Source organism: Chenopodium quinoa, unplaced genomic scaffold, assembly GCF_001683475.1.
Source record: "Chenopodium quinoa cultivar QQ74 unplaced genomic scaffold, ASM168347v1, whole genome shotgun sequence".
NCBI lineage: Eukaryota > Viridiplantae > Streptophyta > Magnoliopsida > Caryophyllales > Amaranthaceae > Chenopodium > Chenopodium quinoa.
The window spans coordinates 2,146,136-2,170,979 of NW_018742681.1; the positions used below are offsets into that span (position 1 = coordinate 2,146,136).

A 24,844-nucleotide genomic window follows, 5' to 3' on the forward strand; every position below is an offset into this window, starting at 1 on the left:
TCCTTGTGCCTCTCCTTGGTTTGATGTTAGCAAGTTGTTTTCCTTCTTTGGTTTGACATGTTTGTCTTACTCGAGGACGAGCAAAAGCATAGCTTGGGGGATTTGATAACTTGTTATTTGTTATGATTTTAGGGTGTTTTTGAACCTAGTTTGCTTGATAAATTTGTGTTTTGGTTCACTTTTACTCTATTATTATGCAATTTTTGTGTATCCTATGCTTCACGGGTTGTTAGTGTTTTTGTTGAGTTTCGAGGTCCAAAGACGACCAAATGAAGCCCATAGATGCTAAACCGAGGTTAGAAGCTAGAATATGGTAGAAAGAAGCCAAGGAAAGGAGCAATATAGAAGAAAAGATGAAGAGAAGGGCTTAAAAGAGCCTGCACGGCCGTGCCAGGCCTTGCCCGTCCGTGCAGGAGTGCTCCAGCAGCATAAGAGCTTCTGCCTTGCCGTACTCGTCCGTGCAAATGTCTACACGACCGTGCAGAGTGCTCCAGCAAGTAAGAACCTTCTGTCAAGGCCTGCACGGCCGTGCTTAAGTTGGCACGTCCGTGCAGAAGAGACTGCACGTCCGTGTCATAATTGGCACGCCCGTGCATGATTTCCAGCCCAAACAGTAGCTTCTGCCCTGACCTGCACGGCCGTGCAGCTTAGTCTGCACGTCCGTGCCAAACCTGGCACGTCCGTGCCGACCTGCAGTCGAGCCCGATTCTTGTTTTCTCCGGCCTTTTTATTTGGGGGTCTTATAAATATCCCTTTTGAGCTCATTTGTACGGATTATCAAGGTTTTTAGTGCTTTTCTCTTAGTTTGTAATCTTTGAACATTAAACTCTCAAATCATTAGTTAGATTCCAATTATTAGCTTGGAAATATTCATATTCAATCATTGTAGAAGACAAGTTCCAACATTGTTGCTCACCTTGAAGCTTCATAGTAACTATTCCTTACTCTTCTCTTCCATTTCTCTCTACTTCGTTGATAATTACTTGCTTATTTCTTGCATGATTAGATTGTTAATTAGCTTAATCCTTAGTTTGAACTTGTTCATGTATTGCTTGAAATGTTTAATTGATTTAACTTCCATGGATTGTGAGTAGTCTAATTTTCTAGGGTTTGGGTAAAACCCTCAATGTAGTCACTAATTACTTGTTGCATGTAATAATTGGGTAATTATTGGGTGTTAAATAGTTGAGCTTAAGTGGTTTAATTGCTTAGTTCTTGTATATGGCCATTGCTAGAACTATTTATCCAAGCTTTCTCAACGAAGGATCGAGAGATGAACTTGAGTTAACTCCCTTATGCTTAATTGACTTGAAATGCCATGAGAATAGGAATTTCCGGTCAAGGGAATGTTTATGTCATCGTGATTATGCTTTAACACTTGTTTTATGCTTTGTAACCACGAGAGTAGGTTGCATTCATGATTCAAGCAATCCCTCTAACTTGAGAGAGTAGTTGGGTGCCTTAGATGACTTCCCCTAATTTATCCCCTTAATTTACCTTGATTGTTGCATGCTAATCGTGATTTGTGATGAAGTTGAGTGCTATAACTCGAGCCTTAGATTCCTCTAAATATTGTTAATCTCCTCTTAGCTTTAGTTGAATTGAATTAGTAGAAGTTACTCAAAACCAAACCAACTTGGACTTCATTTACCTTTTTTAAACGGTAATACCTCGGTGGTTGATTCAACGCCTCTCTTGGGTTCGACCCTTTCTTACCCTTGCTATTAGTTAGTGAGATCAAGATAGGAATTTATATTTTAGTAGGCTCGACGACGGCCCCATATGTATAAGACCCAATAAGTCACTATCCCTTTCTCCTAACTTGGAGAATGACTGCTTTATCATCTTGCATAATAAACATCCTTCACAATTTTCAAACGACTCTAAGTCGAATAAGTCAAGAATACCTTCATGAATAACTTTCTTGATGCGTTTGATGTTAATGTGGCCAAGACGACAATGCCACAAGTAGGTTTGATTCGACTCAATGGTCCTAGCTCTTTTGGCGGTATCGTTAACATTATAAGCTTGTTTGTCTAATCATATGTAAAATATGCAATTTTCATAGAACATAAAAGCAAGACATTCGAAAAACAACCATTGTTTTTGTCTTGAGATCAAGGTAACCCGGTGTCCAACACCATAGATCAAAGTATGTTTAAAAGCATGATAAACAAAGATTAGTTAATTACAAGCCATAAACAAAAAAATGTGCCTACAAGCACGACTAAAAGACCATCTTTATCGTCCACTCGTAGTTGCACATCCACTTGTGAAGCCCTCTCACTTGGTCCCTGGAATGGGAGCATAAAGTGAGTTAAACATGGTATCTAATACCTATGAATAGCTTTATACACAAGTGTTAATGAAGATACATGAGGTAGATGAAACATTCCTTTCCTCCTCATCCTTTCGAAAGATCTTGCATTCCCTCTTGTAGTGGCCTTGCCCACCACAATAGAAGCATCGCATCTTCACCTTGTTCTTGAACTCCATCTTCCTTGCTCTTAAGGGCCTTTCGGTTGCTCCATAGGAGGTGGCTCGGTGAAGAAGCTGCACCACCTCTCTTAAAGAGTGTGTCTCCTTTCCCGCAGCTATATGCACTTTAAGTGCATCATAGCCCGAGTGGAGTGAAGCAAGCAAGATATGACCCGCCATCTCATCCTCCAATGAGATTTCGAGAACCTCCATGTGCTTGAGGAGCCTATTCATTCCAAGCACATAAGGTTGGAGGGGCATACCGGGTCTCAATTTGGTATTGTAGACCCTTAACCAAAGCCGGCGCCTTTCCTTAGCAAGACAACCTTCTTCCGGTGGCTTTATCTTCATGTTCGAGAGTGACCTAGTCACATCAAACACGAGTCCATCATAGTTTTCGTTGAGACTCTTGGTGACTCTCATTGACAATGTCCTCAAGTGCTTTGAGGAACACGTCCGGAAAGTAGGAGAGCTTTTCCTTCCAATATTCCGGGATGGAATTAGCCATTAGTCGTGAGACTTTCTTACAATTGGAAGACCATGCATCATGAGCCTCATCACTCATGATTCCCTTAGAGAAGAGGCTTGGAATGGGAGTATCAAGAGTGTACTTCAAGGAACAATTCCGAAGAGCTTTCCTGAGTTCCTCTTCCCATTCCTCGAAGTTGATCAAGTTAAGGCTAAAAGCCAACTTGTCGAGGAGTTCCGGGCACATAGAGTTGTTGATTGAGTTATTTGTAGACATGTTTCTATAATTGAAAGAATTTAAAATGAAAAACCATTCATATAACCAATAAGTTTGAAATTTATAGCATACATGCAAATTTTCAATCTTATTGAGCGTTTTATCTACACATTAGTCCCTTTTGGACGAGAATAAAACGATTCCAAGTTCTCAAAAATCAAAAAGTGATTAAGCATGGTTTGGCTTGTCTTAACACTTAATATTTTAGGGTAAGCAATCCAATTGCTAATAGCTCTAAACTACTCTTGGTTCGATAAAACGTCGCATCTAATGCTTCCTTGACATTTCATCTCCATTGCCACGACATCTAAGGACTCCTTACTGATATCGTTGAGCTTAACCAAGACCAACTTGTATACCTAGTATACTTTACATTCCTAGGGAAGTAGTGATGCCTCGCTTTGGCGTAGCCCATCACTACGCGCATTAGTTTGGTAAGTGTTGTTTTTGGAATGGCAAATTTTAGCTCAATATTATAGGGACCTAGGGTTTCTATGTTGGTTGATTTAGGTGAACTTAATTAATCATTGCAACATTAAAAATCCTAAACATGCATCTATCATACCATTCAATCATATATAGACACAATTATATATAGAAAACATAAGTAAAAGATGCATTTGGCAACTAGCATGACCCCTTGAGCCTTCAAGTCTTCAAGGGTCTTCGATGCATCCTCTTTGCTTGTTTTCTTAGAAACGCCATCTTGAGACATCTCCGCCAAATATGCAATTACTAGTTACTATGTCTAGGATTAATCTAAATATTAAGGTACAAAAATACGTAACGGTACGCAGATCGTATTTAGATTTACAAAAATACATAACGGATCGCAGTCCGTATTTACTATCCTAGTTGGGCCCCACTAGTTGTCATTTTCACAAAACCTGTGATACAATATACATTCCATTCATCCATTCACTATTTGTGAATGACCCATGCATTTTACAACGAAAAACAAGTAACAATGCATAACACGCGCAAACTGGTAACTAACTTAGGTGGTTAATCCGATTAACATGCCTAATTAAAACTAGTCAAAGTTGTTTATCATTTTATGTGATTAAGACGCAATAAGTTCAAGTAATTAACAAAGCTCCCACTAAATTCCGCATCCAATTTAATTAATCCAATTAATCAAGTCGGTTAACCCATATTTTGCCAAATTATTTTGCAAGTGCCGGAGGAACCGAGGCTTAGCCTCGTCAAAATAATTAAATAAATAATTAAGACGGCTCAATTACGCAAAATGATAGCCCACCACATGTCCAAGTGCCTAGCATCAAAGCTACGAGGCCAGGCTTGCTAGGCACCAAGGGTAGTGGCTAGCTTGCCTAGGGTACAGGCCTGCCAGCCAGCAGCGCACCCCACGCCTGCTGGCACCACCAGCAGCCTCGCAGCATGCTGCTGGCGCTGGCAGCTTGTGGGCAGCCTGCTAGCGTGGCTAGCTTGCTGCCCCTAATGCCGCACAAACCGCAACCTATTGCTCAAAAAACGCAGCACATAGCATACTAGCCGCAGCATCAAGTGTGCACTACCTTGCACACATCACACATTAGCGCATCAATGGGGCAAGGCACCTCACACACACGCACCTTGGCAGCCACATGTGGGTTGCGTGAGCAGCCAGACTAGCCCAAGGGTGGGTTTTGATTGGTCCTTGCCTCGATTTGCATGCACTTGTCTCGGGATTTTTTTAATCCCGATTTATGTGTGATATAAATTGATATAAATTAATTCTAAATTGATATAAATTGCTGCGATGCTGCTGCTTGGTGCGTGGTGCTATGCGAGAGGCGTGGCCAGAGGCTTGTGCTTGGTGCTGCTACGCTAGCAAGCACGCATAGCACACGCACATACAACACGTTGCTGTGATGCAATGCGTGTGCTGCTTGGTGCTGCTACGCTAGCACGCACGCACAGCCCAACACGCATAGCATGCTGCTGCGATGCTTGTGTTGTGCGAGTGCGCTGCTTGTGCATTGCTTGCGGCTAGGTGCGTGGCCTAGCACACTAGCACGCGCTAGCTGCTAGCATGCTTGTGGCTAGTACCACCAGCCATGCTAGTATGCTTGGCCTAGCATGCAATGCATGCTAGGTTTGCAGCATGCTTTGCGATGCGCTTAGTAACTAAGGCTAGCCTAGCACTTGCATGGCTAGGCCAATGCGAGGCTACGGCCTAGCTTGAACTTGTCGCTTGCTTGATTTTCCGTCTCGTCGAATTCTAAATTCAACTTGACTTGCGATGCTCGGTCTCGACGCTCTAAGCTTGTCATCCTTCGGATTGATTTGTCGTCTCGGATCGGTTACTCGATTGGGGTGCGACCCGAAGGGTTCAGTCAAGATTAAGCTGTAATATTAATTACACATTAATATTACTGATCGGAAGCGGCCTCTACCTAGGCATTCTGATCACTTGATCTCACTGAAGAATTAGCTTTCTATTAATTCTGAACCCTCTATCGGAATAATACACTTGTTGGAAGGACACCATTCCTTTCAAATCCGTGAGTGCCAAGTGGATGGGAAATGTTCACCATTTCGTTAAACTGTTCTGGAGAGTGAAGATTCACTTCCTCCTGTGAAATAATTGAATAGAAATTTTCATTTAAGGCATGCGTCGCACTTAACACTACACTTGGTGGTGTTCAGGCTACTACGCAAAGTTTAGAGTGCTTGGTGTACCTAAGCCATACTTTGGGGTGTTGCGGCCAATTTTTCCTTTTTAATATGATTTATATATTTGTAGGTACATACAATAATCATAAACCCATGCCTGTAACCCACCCCATGTCCCAATCGCCAATGCAAGTACAGTTTATGATGGGTTTTTATTGTGCATGGGTATGTGTTCTAATTAGGTTTTTTTTAAACCTAATTACAGTGGCTATTACCCTTTTGAGATAACACGGTGACTGGGCTTATAGCCAATTTTGGTGATTGGACTTACCTGAGTGCCATGTGTCCTACAAATATGGGTAGATCAATTTAAAACACCCAAAATAGGATATGGGACTAACAAATAGAGACGTAGTAAAAATCTATCCAAATTTTATGGGAAATAAAAATTTAAATAACCTTTTTATCCTACAAAATCTATCTAAATTTATCTAGTTTGTTTTTATCATGATAAAAAATTCAACTTTTTTATTCTACAAAATATATTCAAATAAATTCTACGTATCATACTAATAATTGATTGTTTCCTACGTGGCATGACACTTGGCAGAAAATTGAAATGCCAAATATCGATGTCTCGTGCTCTTACTAGTCATACAAATTATTGTTGTTGTTGTTGTTGTTGTTGTTGTTGTTGTTGTTGTTTGTACTACTACTACTATTATTATTATTATAGTCACATGGAGTCTTATTTGATTCGTCTCGTAAAATATTTTCATAATATTAACTTTTTTCTTTTTTAAACTTATATAATTTTAGAAATCTAACACATAAAATGTGTTTTTGAATGCGTAATTTCATCCTTGTTGCAATATTTGTGTAACAGAAGAATTATATACTAAAGTTATCATTAGAACTATCTCAAAAGTACACACATTACTGTCACATCAAAAAAATTTCCTGCCCAAACTTTTTTTTTTCCGTTTGTTCTTTAAATAATAACATAAAAAAATTGGTGAATACAAACTTATTGTAATTTATAAAAATAATTTTTTTTCTTGCAAATTATTAAATTAACGGTGTAATTTATTATTAGGTTTAATAAAAAACATGTATTGCACGAGACTTAATTAAGCTAATTATTGTTATTATTATTATTGCATTGATGTAACCTTTAATTAGTGATTTTATAATTAATCTTCAAATTAAATTAATATATGAAAATTTTGTATTTTACCACCCACAAATAACCCACTTATTGATAGTACCACCCAAAAAAAAATTATTTTAAAAATACCACTCAAAAAGACAAAAAATTTAGATTTTACCACCATTTAACACTTTCCGTTAAAAAAAACCCGTTTACTCTAACGTTTTAAAAAAATTTCTTCAATTTTCGTGCCAAAAACATGTTGTTTAGAGGTTTTGGGGGTCAATTTTGTCCTTTGGTTTCGTTATGAGGTCGAATTTTACTACAAAAAAAAAAAATGATTGGAAATCCAACCGTTTCACCCTTTTCGTAAAAATAAATCGTTAAATCCAACCATTACTTTTACCAACACTCATATTATCAACCGTTAGTTTTACCAAATTGTCATATTACCAATTAGGTGTGCTTATGATGCAAGTCGAGTTTGGGGTAGCTTGACTCGACTCATTAACATATCGACTCGTGTTTAATCGAGTCGAGTTTTAACCGAGTCGAGCTTTAACCGAATCGACCTTTGACCGAGTCGATCTCGAGTAGCTTGCAATTTGATCCGTCTTAGTAAAACTCTCTATTTAGTGTAACATCTCTTCATTCTCTTTAATTTTGTAATTTGAGAAATATACATATGATGATACGAGTACATAAATAATGTTTTGTTTATTAATTATTAATGTAAAAAAAAAGTTTTTTTCATCAAAATATTTTAATTTTTAGTAAATATAATATTATATAAAGGAATTCAAGCTTCTCACGAGCTTTTGAGTCGAGTAATGAGCTACTAGACTCGACTGATTATCATTTCAAGTCAATCTCGAGCTCGAGTCGAGCTCACTCGAGTCGAGTTTTGACCGAATCAAACTCGAGTAGCTTGCGAGTTGTCACATCTCATAAGCACCCCTATTATCAACCGGTACTTCAAAATCTAATAGACAACGAACTACCCGCCACTCAAGGACTACTCATTACTCAATCGCTAAAAGCTACTCCGTACCTATTACCGCTAGTTTTGCCAAACAGACTGAAAATTACATCATACACTCGGGTGTACCATGCACATGGTACACCCAGTCAAAAGTACTCTTGGTCAAAGTACAAGGGTTTAAAAAATGCAAAAAGAACATTGTTTATAAATATAAAGTCACGAGCAAAAAAAAAAAAAAAAAAAAAAATTCAAAACGATTAACTCCTTGATTCAAGGGATTATTGATTTGTTATTTATACTCTTTGATTTATAGAATTGATTTATTATTTACAATCCATATTACTTTTAGGCAAACAAAATTTTATTTTCTGTTAAGAGAGTGAAATTGAGTTAATATAGAGAGAGCAATCGTGGTAAAGTTTGAATTTCAAAATGATTCAATTATATTACGGAGTTGATTTTATCGTTCCGATGAATCTTTTAATCAAAAGATATAATTAACGAGTTCATTGTTGAGAGAAAAGATATCTTTCAATTATTTTTCATTTTTTTTTCACCCTTTTGTTTTATTTTCGGAGGTTGAAGATGAAGTTATTTTATATTATAATGAATGTTCTTTTATCATTTCTTAGATTCATATTCATTTTTTAATTGGAATTGAATTACTCTGATCAATATGTGTAATACTCCATATTTATAATATTTTATATATAAATTATTTGTTTTTTCTATAAATTAAAATGATTCATTTCATTTTAAATGAATTAATTATTTAAATATAAAATAAGTGTGTATAAAATAATATGAGCTAATAATTGGGGCAATAAAGTGTTTTAAATTGGGTAAACATCAATATAAGTGTTAGATTAACTTGTTGGGAGTAAAAAGGTTTTTAAGGGGCCAACAAGTTAGCTCCAAAGGAGAATTCAAGGAGGAATGGGATTAATTTTGGCAATTTTGTAAATAAATGTTTTTGTTTTAAAATGGGGATATAAATACCCTAGAAACTCAAAAAATTCACACTTAAAAATCTTATTGTCAGATTTTACAAAACCCCAAACTTCTCCTCTTATTGTTCTCTCTCCTTTTTCCTCTCTTTTTCTCCTCTCTTTCCCACGCCTCTCTCTCTCTCCCTCGATCTCCACGCACCACCGGCGCCACCACTGACCACCGACGGCCAGCAACAACACCGACGCACCTTCGGCAGCCGGCCACCCTCCTCTTCTCTCTCCTCTTTTCGGTTTGGTACAAAAGAAAAAAAACTCTTATAATTTTCAGATTTTAATTTGATTAAAAACCCTAATTTACAAACCCTAGAATTTGAAAATTTAATGTTTATGATTAGGGTTTGATTATAGTTTGTTGTGGTTGTTAAATTAATGATTAGAATATCTTTTTAATGAGTTTTAATCCCTCAATTAATGCTGGAATTTAATTATACACACTACTTTTTAATTATTATGCTAGGGTTTGATTACCCATAAAAGGAAAAAGGTTCTTGATGATTTAAATATGATTTCCTAGTTGATTAGTGATACTTTATACTAAATAGGTATGCTGGAATTTTATTTAAGTCATGAAAACTAAGTATTTTTGAAAGAATTTTAAGTACCCACTTAAAGAAAAGGTTTTAAGACTTTTAAACCATTAAATTGGGATGATTAGTGGAGTTTAAAGTATATTATAGTTGTTGGAAAATTGTGAGTATAGTGGATTAATTATGGTTATGTATTTTTATTTGTAGGAAGCTTTGAGCTAGGTGATTTCTAGCGAGTGTGGCCGAGTTTAGGCATTATTCAAGGTACGTATGCGCATAGAAATATTTATGTATGCGTAGTATCATGCTAGGAATGTAAAGTATGTTTCAAGTGATGATAAAGTAGCATGTTTGGTTGAATATATGCTTGAATTTGATGTTGGTTGATCATGAATTATTATGCAAGCATGTGAACATGTTATTTGAGGCGTATTTCAAGTTGAATATGTATGAACCATGGAAGTATATTTTGTTTTCAAGATCAAGGAAGCATGCATGAATTTAATAAGCCTTGCTTATGTATGTTGAAAAGAGCTAAAGTTAGAATTATTGAGCATGATTCATGATTTTATTTCTCACTCATTTATTATTAGAGTTGAGTCAAGAAAGTTAGTTTATTTATTTGCTCACTCATATAAGTTGAGTTTGAGTCAAGGAAATTTAGTAGTGTATCTTATCCACTGAGGTAGTAATAGTGCAATTTTGTGCAAGAAAATAGGCAATGAACCTTAATTAAAATAAATTGTATGTGCTCACTAACTAATTCAAGAATGAAATGGAAGTACGTGTTGGTTATTATTATTATTGTTCATGATTGGTTGGTTAGAGTCATCACAAGTTAAATTGGTAAATCACGTAAAGTGTAAGAGGATACGCACCAAAATTCTTAAAACGTATACACCTAAAGTATGAACATATGGGAGGAATTAGGGGTTTTATATTTAACCATAACTTCTACAAGGGTACAGGACGTTGTACTTTATTATTATTATTATTATTATTATTATTATTATTATTATTATTATTATTATTATTATTATTATTATTATTATGCGCTGGAATTCCGTCACAATGTGACACTAGTTGGTACTCGCTTGGTTAGCTCCCGAGTGAGGGGTCCCTTATTATTAAGGGATAGATAAAGAAGGAAACTCGTTTGATGTGTAATCCAAAGCTATTTATTAATAATTAATATTGTTAGTTATGAGTCAAAGGTAAATTGACTTGTGAATTATATGGCAAGCATGTTTTATTTATTATTGCTAGGATATTCATGTTAGTGTGGTGCATATGTACTCAACTTTTGCTAATTCGTACTTTTGTGTTTGTGTTTGGCTTTTGTTTGGTTTGGCCCTACTATGACCCATTTATATGGTGATTAGAGGGATTGAAATAAAGAGAAAGTAATAGGTACTTGAAGCATGAAATGCATGCAGAGAGTTACAATTGTTATGCTTTCTTAGTTTTATGTTTATGAATTGTTGATTTATTATTAGAGGACTCACTGTTATATTTTATTTTAAATTGGTTTTTGAAGGACCATGGTTACATTGGTTCCAACTTGTGGATGTTTTTAATTTGGCTTATGTTTTAAGGTTGTGAACTCAAATTATTTGTTTTGAAAAGTTGGTTTTTAGTTTTAGACTTCCGCTGTGTGACTTTGAAAATAGCCTTAGCCGTTATCACGGTGGCGGTAATATTTTGGTTATTTCCTAAAATGAGTTTTAATTAGAGTAAAAAGAGCATTTTAAAAGAAGAAAATTTCCAGGGTATTACAATATGTGTTTATGGATCCGAACTACATGTTCTTTACATTAGAAAGAAAGTTCTTTAAGGTATATAGTTTAAACATGTTCTTTGGGTATCATTATATAATACGAAATATAAATTATGTTCTTTACACTTGAATAATATGTATTTCATTTTATTTTGAAAATAAAATTTAAATTTTGAATTTTTGAAATTTCAAAATGAAACCTTAAATTAGTTTTGGGTGATGATTTGGGTAAAAATACCCATGACACGTGGCCAAATCAGAATGGGACACGTGTCACCTCATGACAAGTCCAATAAGGGCCACTAACTAGTTGACACGTGGCACTCGAAGTCAACAAGGGAAATGATGGCCTTCAAGCCCAATTCCCGTGACAACCGTCGTTCCTAGGTATCTGTAACCTAGGATAGTGGCACCCGTCCCAAGGAAAGAATGGAACGGGGCGATGATCAGGCTGGTCCCAGTAAGTCATCCGGACAGCACGGGACGAACTCATGAAATTCATGATAAGTTTCAAAGGGGAAATAAAGGACCTCATCAACAAAAGGACGGCTAGCTCCAACAGGGGCCAGTCGGCTAAGAAACCTTCTCCCTCTGAGAAGAACAAGCCGGTCAGGGACCGACAGCCCACTTCGCATCCTAAATCAAAGGAGGAGAAGCGGCTCTTGATCGATTTTACTAAAATCCGATTCCCTGAGATAGGGAAGAGGAAGGCCATCCGGCTATCTAGCCGGATGGCTCAAATAAGTCATACTCTAATGCCCAGTTCCTAATCAAGCATAAGAGAAACCAACAATAGTCTGAGTCACGTCGACCTACCCAGACAGCTACTAGAATACCTCAATGAGGTATTCTCAATCTGAAAGAGAGAGTCAGTCAGGGGGCTTGTCCGTCCACACTGGCCCTCAGATTCCATTCGGCCTCGTATGTGCCCCTCAGCAGCCATACATGCCGTATGGACAACCTTACATGCAGCCGGTCCTCTTTGGGGGACAGGTGGCACAAAACGTCCAACCTTTGGGCTGGCAGCTTCGTTTGCTAAAACTTTGGGAACAACCTTCTGCGTTCTCCAAGGAGGTAATCGAGGCGGCACAGCCGGCCAAGGTTAAAAATGTTATGGTGGGTGCCTATGATGGTACCACCAACCTTGAAGATCACCTAATGGCCTACACCAACCTCATGTACTTACAGGGGTTGGATGATGCCACCTAGTGCCGATGCTTCCCGGCCACATTGAAGGGCATCGCCCAACAATGGTTCGGCAACTTGCCAGCCGACTACATCAATAGCTTCAAGACACTTGTGAACTTGTTTGCTTCCAACTTCTATATGAATATCCCTGCTAAGAAAACAAGTCTTGATTTGGGTGCAGTGGAGCAGGGGGATAGAGAAGGGCTACGGTCATACGTTAGGCGGTTCAATCTGGTGAGAATCCATATTCAAGGGATGTCTAACAAGGTTGCCTATACAGACTTCTTTAAGGGTCTGAAGGACGGGTTGACTTTTAAGTTTGACCTCGTCAGAATAAGGGTAGCTACCCTCCAAGAAGCTCTGATGGAGGCGGAAGCCTATGTACAGGCTACCGAGCTCTGCTCCATCAGCAAGCAGTCGGACTCTAAGAAGTCTGACAAAAAAGAGAGTCGGCAAGCTCAGCCGGCTAAGAAAGTTGAAGAGAATAAAAAGAGAAAAGAGATCTAGGCGGTAGACGACTCTGAATAGACGTCCCAGAAGAAAAAGAAAGAGTTTAAACCGTACGTCCCAAAGTAAGAGTTTAACAAGGACTGCTACTCCATCCTCATGGAGATTAAAGATCGGTTAACCATTGAGAAACCGACTTCTATGGAAGGTTCCGTCAAAAACCAGAACAAAAACAAGTATTGCCACTTTCATAAGGATATTGGCCATGACACCAACGACTGCTATAGTCTCAAGCGCCTGTTGGACCGTCTAACTGATAAAGGGGTGCTGAAATGCTACATTCTGAAGTCCAAGGTAACCTTGAGGACGAACCATGGGCAGCCATCCAAAAAGGCAACCTAGCCTGCTAATAGTTCGAACACTGATGAAGAGCCGATCTATACAATAGCAGGCGGCTTTGCTGAAGGGGCCCCAACCATCCGGGGAACCAAGGACCATGTTAGGCGGCTGGATCTCAGTTCAGTTGATGAGGGCCAGGCGTCTACTAACACCTTCCCTGAAGTCATCATAACTGAAAAAGATAGGGGCAAGGTCAGACGACCGCATGATGACCCCATTGTCATTGAATGCAATGTGGCCAACCAGAAGGTAGGCCGAATCCTCATTGACACTAAAAGCTCGCCTGACCTCATCAGCCACAAGTGCTTGGCAAAGCTGAAGTACAAGATTGGCAGTATGCACAAGGTATCTCACCCCTTAGTGAGTTTTGGGGGTGGAGTTGTGCACCCGGTAGGACGAATCGACCTACCCATCCGGCTGGGGGAGAAGGGAGAAGGACGCCACATGGTAGTCAGGTTCTTGGTCGTTGAAGAGTTGACCGCCTATAATCTGATATTAAGCCGTCCAATTCTGAACGAATCCAAGGCCGTCATCATTCCATGCCTTATGCTACTGAAATTTGAGAAAGATGACGAGTCTGTCGGCTCCCTGAATGGGGACCAAAAGACGGCTAGAGAGTGCTACCTCTCAGACGTCAAGCCCATAGTGGCCGCATCCAGCCAAAGTGAGGAGCCAATAGGCCTTAATGAAGTCAAGGAAACCGCGCTTGCTCCAACAGCAGCCGGCAGAAAGAGAAAGGCTCACTAGTTGGTGGCCGTGAAAAAAGAGAAGCAATAGTAATCACTGACCGGGGAACGGTCCGATGAACTCTGTCCCTAGCCGGCTAGTGAACACATTGATATTGCTCTGGACGACACACGTTCGGAGCATACTGTTAAGGTTGGGATGGCTGCTTTTGCAAACTTGGGTGCAGACTTACACAATCTGTTAAAGGAATTCAAAGACATCTTTGCCTTTTGGAGTAGAAGAGATGTTAGGCATCAGCCCAGATCTAGCTGTTCACAAACTTGTCGTGGATCCCAAAAAGAAGTCGATTAGGCAAAAGAAAAGAAACCATGGCGAGGAGAGAAGTCATGCGGCATCCTCCGAAGTGAAAAATTTATTAGATGCTGGGTTCATTCAGCAATGTTACTTCCCAAATTGGGTTGCAAATGTTTGTTCTTGTAAAAAAGCCGAATGGTACCTGGCGCATGTGTGTTGATTACATAGACTTGAACAAGGCATGTTCGAAGGATAGTTATCCACTTCCCAAGATCGACAGTTTGGTCTACTCTACAGCCGACCATGCTTTGATGAGCTTTATGGACGCCTATTCAGGATTTCATCAAATACCCTTGTGGAAGAAAGATTTAGAGAAGACGACATTCGTCACTGATTAAGGGTTATTTTGCTATACTGTGATGCCGTTTGGCTTGAAAAATGTGCTTGCTACTTTCCAGCGGATGATTAATACAATCTTCATTAATCAAATTGGGAGGAATGTAGAGGTGTACATTGATGACATGATAGTCAAATCCAAGCTACAGAAGGATAATCTTGCCGACCTCCGAGAAACCTTCACCACACTCAGGCGGCACAAGGTCATGCTCAATCCCAAGAAGTGTGTCTTTGGTGTTGAGTTTGGGATGTTTCTCGGATTTCTGATTTATCAAAGGGGGTTAGAGGCCAACCCTGAGAAGATACAGGCGGTCATTGACATGAAGTCTCCCCACACTGTCAAAGAAGTTCAAAAACTAACCGGTTGTCTCGCGGTTTTGGGGAGATTCCTCGACAGGTCAGGTGACAAGTGCCTCTATTTTTTCTAAGCTATAAAAAAGAAGACTGTTTGAATAGGGGGATGATGCTGAGGCGGCCTTTCAGAAATTAAAAGAACACTTGCACTCTTTGCCAAGGCTTGTTAGCCCTCTGCTAAAGGAGGTGCTTCACATGTACTTAGCCGTGTCAGACCATGCTCTCAGTGCTGTCTCCTTGCTGAGAGAGACGACACCCAGCTCCCAATCTATTTCATTAGCCATGTTTTTTGAAATGCTGAACTATGGTACCCAACCGTTGAAAAGTTTGGCCTTGCTCTTTTCATGGCAGTCAGGAAGTTAATACCTTACTTCCAGGCACATATGGTTGTGGTCTACACAGACCAACCCCTCAAACGGCCAATGACAACTATGGAGTCATCCGGTCAAAAGATCAAATGGGCTATTGAAATTCAAAGCCTTGAAATCTCTTTCGAGCCAAGGGAGGCAGTGAAGGGGCATACGTTTGCCAGCTTCATCGTCGAAATGACTAGGTTGGCTGAGCCGGAGAATCTTAACAGGTTTGGAAAGTATACTTAGACGGGAGCTCTACTATGAACGGCTGTGGTGCAGGTGTAATATGTCGGTCTTCTGAAGGGGACAAGTACGAATATGCACTACGGTTCAAGTTCCAGGCCTCAAATATTAAGGCGGAATATGAAGCCCTACTAGCCGGCATCCGCATGTGCAAGGCGGCAGGGGCAAGAAAGACTGACGCTTGCTCTGATTCATAATTGAACGGTACCATGGTGACTATGAGGCCACCTATCCGGCCATAATCAAATATTTGCAGGCGGTCAAAGAAGAGGTTGGGACACTTGATGAATTTCATCTAAGTCAAGTGCCCAGGTTAGAGAACAATCAGGCGGATGCTCTTTCTAAGCTGGCATCATCCGACTCCTGTGATACACCTCGGTCGGTCTTTTGAGAAGTAATGGAAAAATGAAGTATTGAAGAAAATCCCATTGGAATACTGGACCGAAGTTCAAATTGGACGGATGGCAACTGGGCTTATCTGCTAGACGGCACTTTGCCGGATGCATACCCAGAAGCGGCTGCAATGAAAAGGCGTGCTGCTAATTTCGAGATTCATAATGGAGAGCTTTTCAAGAAAGGTTATTTGCAACCTCTCTTGAAATGCATCACCCCAAAAAGGGGACAAGAGGTTCTACAAGACTTGCACTCGGGCTTTTGTGCCTCCCACACAGGCGGCAGGTCTCTAGCAAAAAGGGTCAGGCGGCAAGGCTACTTTTGGCCCACTCTTGAGGCATACGCCATGGAACCGGTGAAGAAGTGTGATAAGTGTCAAAGATTCGGCAAACTCATTCACCGTCCGGCTACTGATCTGACGGCCATTCACAACCTTGTATCATTCGTCAAATGGGGCATGGACATTCTGGGTCCTTATACGCCTGTTACAGGCGGACGGCGATATGTTCTAGTTGCTGTTGACTACTTAACGAAATGGGTAGAAGCAAAGGAGGTCAAGGGCATTAAGACAAAGGATGTCTTCTCCTTCATCTGGAGAAATATTATCACCCGGTTTGGGGTACCTATGTCTATGGTTTTTTACAATGGCCCTCAGTTTGAGACGCCTGCTCTCAAGATTTGGTTGGGAGACCAAGGAATTTCTCTTTGCTTTGCATCAGTCGGTCGTCCCCAAGCAAACAACCAGGTTGAAGCCTTCAACAAGCTCATATCAAACGGAATTAAGAAGAAAATTGAAAGGGCTGGCGGTCTATAGGTGGATGAGTTGTCTCATATCCTATGGGCCATCAGAACAACTGAAAAAGGGGCAACCAGTGAAACCCCATTTCTCATGGTTTATGGTGTTGAAGTTGTCTTGCCCATTGAACACTATGAGCTGGCTCTTCGAGTCATTCTTTATGACAAAGAGGCTAACTGGGAGGCCATGCGGCTAGCATTGGACTCACTCCCAGAACGTAGGGGCAATGCCGGTTTGTGTCATGAGATTTACCGTCTGAGAATGGCAAGAGCCTACAACAAAGAGTACACAAGCGACCCTTGAAAGTAGGGGACTTTGTGTTACGGAAAATGGAGGCAACCGGTAGGGCCAATGAGCAAGGAAAGTTGACCCCCAATTGGCAAGGCCCCTACCGGATCTATGAAAAAGTGAGAGGCGGCACCTACTGTCTGGAAACACCAGACGGTAGGCAGCTAGCCAGAACTTGGAATGTAGACAACTTAAAAAAGTACTACTTCTAAGACTTCAAAATTTTTGTAAATAAAGTCTATCAATAAAAAAGTTATTCTTTATTTTCAATGATATTTATTGCTTTATGTATATATATCGTATATGTAATGTGCAGATGGCCTTATTAAAACCCAACATCTACTCCAACATGAGTAGACAAACGGCCCTACCGACTGTCTAGATTAAGATAAGCTCGCAGCCGTTTGAATTAATCTAATGAGAACTAAATAGTTAGAGACTACCAGCTATTCTATAACAACCGGTTGCCGGCTGTTATCTCATTTAGATGAAAGAACTAATTTCTGTTCTTACCAGTAAGACGTTTGTTATTGCTTAGGGGCAATACAGACGGCTAATTTTGAAAAAATAAGCTAAGTCCAAAAACTTAGCGGCTAAGCATCTTTCGTTTAGAATGACCTAATGTGGCCAATGGTCGAATACTATTAAACATCTACCCATCTGCTCTAACATGAGTAGACATCCGGCGACGCCCATCCGGGTGAATTCGTCGCAGAGAGCATCTCCCATCCGGGAGGTACATTGCTCTATAGACTATAAAACAAACGGCCCTACTGACTGTCTGGATTAAGATACGCTCACAACTGTTTGATTTGATCTGGTGAAACCTAGATAATTAAAAAATCACCGCTTGTTATATGAAAATCGGTATCCGATTACTATCTTGGTTGGATACAACCTTAAAACGATACATTGTTAAACGCCTGATATTGCTTAGGGGCAATACAGGCAGCCAAATTCAAATAAATAAAAGCTAAGTCCAAAAACTTAGCAGCTAAGCATGATTTGTTTAAAAACAAACTGATGAGGCCAATGGCTTGGTGGTGAGGCCAATGGACGGATAATATTCGATGATTACCCATCTGTTCTAGCATGAGTAGGCATCCGGCAAAGCCCATCTGGGTGAGTTCATAGCCGTTTGACCTGAGTAATCTATAAGGGAACTTAAAACGGCATAAACAAAACCCGCATGTCTCATAGACATCAGCCGGTAACTGACCGTCATTCCCACTTAGATTATTACCCCACACTAATTCCGAAACTCAGAAAGTCCTCCCAATGGGGCAAAAGTCCCAAACGAAAAAAGAGAAACGTCTGGGTGTTTAATCAAAATCCACCTGTATGATGAATAGTTGTGTACTTGGTTTGGGGCAATCACGGTAGTGATTGATTGACCAAGGAACCCTTCATACTCTCTAAAGTATCTAGGCTCCCCCAGTTAATCAATCTACCTTAAAACCAACCACATAGCCGTCTAGGGGCAAAAGGCAGTCGGTTCGTTAAGTGTCGTGTGCTACTAACAAGTCTGCTAAAATTGCAAGCATATACATATAGCAAAAATAAATTTTTTTGTTAAAAACCCACCCAGTCGGCTATTTCATTAAAAGCTCCCAGTATAAAAAGACCGAGAGAAGAAGACTATCATACCGGTTCCATATTCGAAAAAATAAAAAGATTGTTGGTTGGAGTTACATTCAAATACTCAACACGTAGGCCGGAAACAAAGACAGAAACCTTAATTTTGTTGTTGATGGGGTGGAGGCACCGACTAGTCCTCGCCGGATGGGAGCTCAACTTCAGGTTGCCTTGGTTGAGCTTGGTCAATGTCAACCGCCACTTGCTCTTGTTGCTCATTGAGCTCCTCATCCTCATGCTCCTCATCAGACGGCTCAATACTGGCCTATTCATGAAACGGAGCCGTCTCTTCAGGACCGAGGGACTGGGCATCGTATACCTCAATGGCATACTTGTACCTTAGGTTGAAAAACTCCCAGTCATAGTCCGAATGGATGAGATTCCATGCTATTTTCATGCGAGCCGCAATCTTGTTCATTCTCATCCACTAGCCGCTCTTGCTCAGTCGCCAGCTCAGCCTTATGGTCAGTCTGAATCTGGACCATCTCATCCTTCGCCAGGAGCCGTCTGCCTTAAGCTGGGTATTCTCTTGGTCAGCCGCCTCCAACGCCTTGAGATCTGACTGAGCATTCTTAAGCTTAAGCTCAAGGTCAGACACTTTATTATTGGCCGTCTCCACAGTAGGCTTGAGCTCCTTAACCAGCTCCTCTTGTTTCATCTCTTGGGCTTAGACTTAATAACATTCATAGTACATTTGTATTAAGCAACATCAAGGGCATCAGCCGCCCGTTTATTGGCGTCTCTTACCTTCTCTTACTTCTTTTTAAAAGGGGCTTTGAGCCCTTTTACTCTTTGTATTACCCGCAAAACTCAGCCGGCAGAATGTTAATTCACCTCAGCTACCTCAGCCGGCAAAAATTTAAGTTACCTCAGCAAGCAAGGCGTTGATGCGGTCCATGTTGACCTGATGCACCCCCAGGATCGAGTCCTTTTCAGATCGGGTGAGGCACCTCAGCATCCGCCTAAAATATTGCTGGAGGCCAGGCCACCTTGGAGAGACATCTGCATCAATAGAATGATGTGTTGAGATAGCAGCATAGGCGGCACCTATATTGTGCTGGCTGCTAAAGGAATCCCCTGATCGGGTAACCTGAGATTTGACTCGCATAGGCCCAAGCGGCCATGGGGGATCAAAGCTGTAAGTCATACCTTGAGATTCCGACTGAGGGGTCACCCTACCCCCAGCCGCTGCAGAACCGGATGCAGCATCGAGTGGCATGCCACCCTTCGGCGTCTCAATGACGCCCGACTCTTTGTCAGCCGGCTCAGTACTTAAACCAAGATCCTTCAGGCTTTTGCCTGCAAAAGTTGGTCTGCCCTGTACAGGCGGCCTTAATGATGTCGTCTGGACAGGCGGCGCTTTCCTTGAATTGGAAGGAGCTTTGGAAGGTTCATCCACCTTCCGTTTGAGCATCTTGGAGATGGAACGTGGAACGTTCTTACTTCCACCCTGAAAGTCAAACACAAGGGTCACAGCCGGTTAAAAGACGTCTAATGACAATGAATGTTTACAAGTTAAAGAACACAACCGGAGCTTACCCCATCATCCTTGGACGCCAGTTGGGCCCTTATCTTTTCAAGTTGATCCTTTCGGATCTGGGCTGTTGACCTGGCAGGCGTCTTTGCAGAGTCAACCATTTCTAGACCTTTTTCTGCAAAAGGAAAACCGGTTGATTAAATACAAAACAAATCACAGAACCATAGAGGCGGCACTAAAGTGCCAGTTAAGTGGTCAATGTACGTCTATCAAAAAAGGTACTGAGACCACAGTTGGAGAAGAAAGCCTGATCCTTAAGCCAGTCCGGATGGGGTACCCAGTTCTTGGGTACAATTATTTCAGTGCCATCATCCAGAGGCATAGTGATCCTCTTGAAAAACTCTGGCTCTATTATTTGTGCCCAAGCCTCCTCAAGGACACGCGGAAGGGCACACTTTTTCCCCAGGAAAGCCGGCTCCTTATTATAATGGCGGAGCAGACGGTTTAGACGTCTGGATGGAGAGGAAACCAAGTAGATATTGTTTTTCTAATTTCTCCACTTAGATGGTTTATCTAGTGTCATCATGTACTCCGGATACGTGGTTAAAGTGTACCACGCCTTCCAGCCGCTTGGGGCACGACTTAAGTAGTGCATATGTGCAAACGCCTCCAAGCTAGGCGTTATTTCCTACATCTCGGAGGCGACGATATAGCTAATGATATTCACCCAGGAATTAGGGGTGAGTTGCCATACGCCAAGATCATAGCTCCTTAAGATTGCTTTGACTGCGTCATGTAGGGGGAACCAGAGGCTGGTTTTGAATGCCACCTCATAACAGCCGAAGTAATTGTCAGCATGTTCAATATCGTCATCCCAGACGACGGTCGCTTCTACAGGCGGCACAATTATTTCCCATCTATCCCCCACTGGGCATTTCTCTACAAAGGCGGGGAAGCTTGCGTTTAGGGTGACTATATCACTGGCGGACATATGCGCCTCAGTGAGGTTGGTTATAGACGGCCACTTATACACCTCCTCCTCCTCACTGACGGCATTCGCCTTTAGTGAGGTCGACTCCTCTGAGTCTGATCGTTGGACGGCCTCAGCGCCATCTCCTTGATCAGAGTCCTCCAAAATATCGTCACTCGGAGTGCTGGGTGCACTTGGAGGATAGTCATATTTCAGCTGGCGCCTCAGTCGAGCCGTCTGATCTATAATCGGGGTCAATTGTCGTCTGCTTCGTCTGCCCTGCACATGCACAGAGACGGTCGAATTCGAGGAAGAGCAAGGGTGGTCCAAACACCCCCAGGTGGCACCCCTAGTCCTAGACTCAACCGTACCAATAGACCGACTGACTACTGTCCTAGACTGTGTCGTGTGTGTGGTGGGTGAATCCATTATTCAATGCAATATATACAAACGGTAAAAAGCTTGAAAGAGTTGCGAAGGGGAGAGACGGTACCTCTAAGATGCTTTTGAAAGACTCAAGTGCTGACCAGATGTACCCACTTGGAAGAAAAGAGAATTGTTGGGAAAAGTACTCAGACGGTTCTCGAAAGTTCTGTTTGATAGGTGCATAGACGAATGACCGGCTGTAACCACTTGGAAAGCAAGGGAATTATTTGGAAGGTACCCAGGCGGTTTAGATGTTCTCCCGTTTGTGAGATGCAAAGACGGTAGGCCGGCTGTATCTAATTGAAAAAGAAGTGGCAGCTGTCTGGAAGATATCCTACACCCTACACAGACGGTATACCGGCTGTGTCAAGCGAAAATAGCAGGAAATTTTGTGTAGTAAAATGCAGACGGAATCGAAGTTTCTCTCTAAAGTCTTCTTTTTCTTTCTCTAAGATTTTTTCAGACAAAGTTCAAAAATGAGAGGGGGAGGGAACCTTACTCATAGAGGGGTTGGAACTAGGGGCATCCCTATAAATTCCCCAGTAAGTGAATAGTTAAAGACTGTTCACCCGTCCGTGAGGGGCAAATAATTTGGGTTAAAATACCCATGACACGTGGCCCAATCAGAGTGGGACACGTGTCACCTCATGACAGGTCCAATAAGGGCCGGCCTTCAAGGCCCAATTCCCGTGACAACCCGTCATTCCTAGGTTTCTATAACCTAGGATAGTGGCACGAACTCAAGACCCTATAAAAGGGAGATGCTCCTACCTAGGGAACACGCATTCATTCAACACGAAAAAACCAGAGCAGTCAATGATTGCAGATAATTAATTCTCACCTCAGAGAATATTCCCGATCTCGAAATCCGAGAAGATACCCCTTTACTTTCCGCACTTTTTTACATCTTCCGAACACGTTCTAACTTGATCGTCGGTGGCGAAACTCCACCCAATCGGAGTCTCCATTGTTTTGCAGATACAGGCGCCCGAAATCCAGTCTTGGTGTTGTAACTCTCCCGAGGGGCACAAAAAACCCCGAAACAGGTAAAAATAATTTAAGATAGAGAAATTCTAGAAAACTAAATATTTTGATATGAATTGACATTAAATGTGTGGTAAAATTCAACTAGCAATTATCTTTTGTATTTTTGATAAACTGTTTCTCAGAAATCACTGTGTTCTTTATATTTCAATGTTGTGTTCTTTTATACATTCATTATGTTCCTTACAACTACTTCCTTCGTTTTTTATAATTGCAACAGTTTGACTTATACACTATTCATGTGTTCCACTTTGACTAGCTTTGATGATTTATAGCTATGCAAAAATATAGTCATGTGCGATCTTATTAAATTCGTTGATTTATACTATTTTATTAATATCAAAAATTTATTATTTTTACATATTGGTAATTGAAGATATTAACGATTGAAATCATACATCGACTAGCATGAAAAGAGAAGTGTTGCAACTATAAGAAAATAGAGGAAATATAAGTTATGTGTTTTTCCACTTCAATCTGGGTGCACTTGGGTGTACGAACCACCGATTGCAAACAAACACCATGTTATAAAAAGGATTAATACAGTTTCATAATCCCAACTATGGGCGATTTACTTCTAATAATCCCAACAAAGGTTTATTTTTTAATAATCTCAACTATGATATGCGTTTGCCTCCAATATGTCCCAATCGATCAACATCAAGTCAACAGGTATCATGACACATGTCCAGTGGCGGAGCAAGGAATTCAAGGATGGTAGGGCACTATCGAATACAAACTAATCGACAACAAAATTTCCAATATAATCACTCTAATTAAAAAAATAAATAAATAAAAAAAAGACCCATAAAATAAATCATTTAAGAAATAATAATTATTCAAATTACAACCTAATAATGCTTAAAAATTAATCAAATTATGTTATAAGTATAATTAGATAATTTTAAACCAAAATTGTCAGATAAACCAACAATTTTACTTTATAAGGTTTAAACATATATACTTAACTTAAAAATAAATCTACTAAGTCTAGTACACTGTACACAGTAGAAATTAGGCAACGCAATTAGGCACTTAGCTCAAGTCAATGTAATTATGTAAATCAAAGTGTATTTCATTATAAAACACAATTTATAGCCTATTAGCCTTAATTTATTGCAGCAAATAACATAAGAACTTAAGAAAAACAACAAAGCAACAAAATCACAATTCACACAAATTAACAAGTTTAGCAACTTAGACACTTAGTGAACTTACAATTTACAAAACCTACATTCTTAATAGCCCTCCGTTAAATTTATGCAATTAATTGAAAATTAACACCCATAATTCAAAGAAATGATTTAATTGGAGACAAATTTGTATAAAATTAAACCCTAAATCATAGAATAAAATTGAAAAATTAAAACCCAATAATTTTTAATACCTCAAATCGCCGCTAGAGATGAGTTAAAGACGGTGGTGGTCTTGTGGAGTGGCGGACTGCTGGAATCCGACGCTGGCGAGCAGTCAAGGCGAGGAGGCCGTCGTGGTCATGGAGACTGGAGAGGCAGAGTGTAGAGTAGCAGTTTAGAAGAGAGCACGGTGAGGAAAGAGGAATATTTGGGAAAACTTGTTTTCTGACTTTTAGTTTCCCTAAACTTTTTTTTTTTATTACTAATTTTTGAAATAAAAAGTAATAATATTTGGGAAATTGGGGGACATAAATGGACTTGACAAACTGTCATGGCAAGGCACTACTATAGCAGCGGTAATAAGTTTATGAATATCAGCGTCTTTTAAAAAAAAAATTTAACGTCAATTTTTTAAAAAAAAAAAAAACTTGGCAGGGCACGTGCCCCACTAAGACATAAGCCTCCTCCGCCGCTGCACGAGTCAACACGTGATTGGTCTAAATTTTTTTTTCTTAAAAAAAAAACCCACAAAATAAATAAAAAAATTGCCAGCCACCTCTCCCCACCCCCTAACCTCACCGAAAACCCTAACCACACCCCATAACCTCGCTGGATTTCGGTCGGCCACCTTCCCTTAACCACCGAAAATGGTCGGTCGGCCACCTTCCCTTAACCACCAAAAATGGTCGGTCGGCCCTTTACCAACCATCCAACCCACCCCGACCCCGAAACGACCCACCCATCCAACCTCGACATTTTTCCACCTTGATTTTGTGCCTTACTCTGTTTTTGTGTGCTATGGTGGACAAAA

The 24,844-nt window shown here is 40.5% G+C and overlaps 1 long non-coding RNA gene across 1 annotated transcript; it reads right to left on the bottom strand.

The window, feature by feature from the left end:
* Positions 1-23,089: 23,089 nt before the first annotated feature.
* Positions 23,090-24,773, bottom strand: LOC110722408. Its single transcript, XR_002511592.1, has 2 exons — positions 24,066-24,773; positions 23,090-23,417 (listed from the first exon to the last, which is right to left on the bottom strand). It is a non-coding gene; the product is annotated as an uncharacterized LOC110722408 (long non-coding RNA).
* Positions 24,774-24,844: the final 71 nt, after the last annotated feature.